Source organism: Galeopterus variegatus, unplaced genomic scaffold, assembly GCF_000696425.1.
Source record: "Galeopterus variegatus unplaced genomic scaffold, G_variegatus-3.0.2 Scaffold6837, whole genome shotgun sequence".
Lineage (NCBI taxonomy): Eukaryota > Metazoa > Chordata > Mammalia > Dermoptera > Cynocephalidae > Galeopterus > Galeopterus variegatus.
In genome coordinates this window covers 15327-15919 of record NW_007732948.1, presented here as the reverse complement: position 1 = coordinate 15919, position 593 = coordinate 15327, and positions in this window count along the sequence as shown.

Sequence of the window (593 nt, the reverse complement as noted above, 5' to 3'; positions counted from 1 at the left end):
CCACACAAACGTGCTTTTTTCTTTGTCTTCTCTGCACTCCGTTGGTCACCTGACACTAGCTACTCCTATGCCTAGATCCTCTCTCTCTGCCACCTTTCTCGGATCTCCTAAGCTGTTTCAATTGCCCATGTGCACCCCCAAGTTTCAATCCTTCCCATTTCTTTGGCTTCTCCTGTCTTCTTGTCATGGCTCTTTCCTAAAGTGTCGCTGCGTCTTCACCTGTTCACCTTCCCTGACTACCGAGCTGTGNTTTTTTTTTGTAGATATGGACAAGATTATTATAAATTTTATATTTCAGAAAGGAATAGGAACTAGAATGGCAAAGACCACTTCCAAAGAGAAGAATAAAATGGAAGAAAACCTTCTACCTTATTTCAAGACATTGTATAGCTACAGTAAGAAAGACTGTGTCATATTGGTGGAAAGATAGATAATAGAACAGAGAACCCAGAAATATAGCCACACAAATATGTGTAACTGGTTTTTGGCAAGGGTGGGGAAACAACTCAACTCTAAGGTCAAGACTTTGGATGCCAGTACTGCCCAGCCACAAAAAACAAACATCAACTCAATGGAGGAAAAAGAGCTTTTTT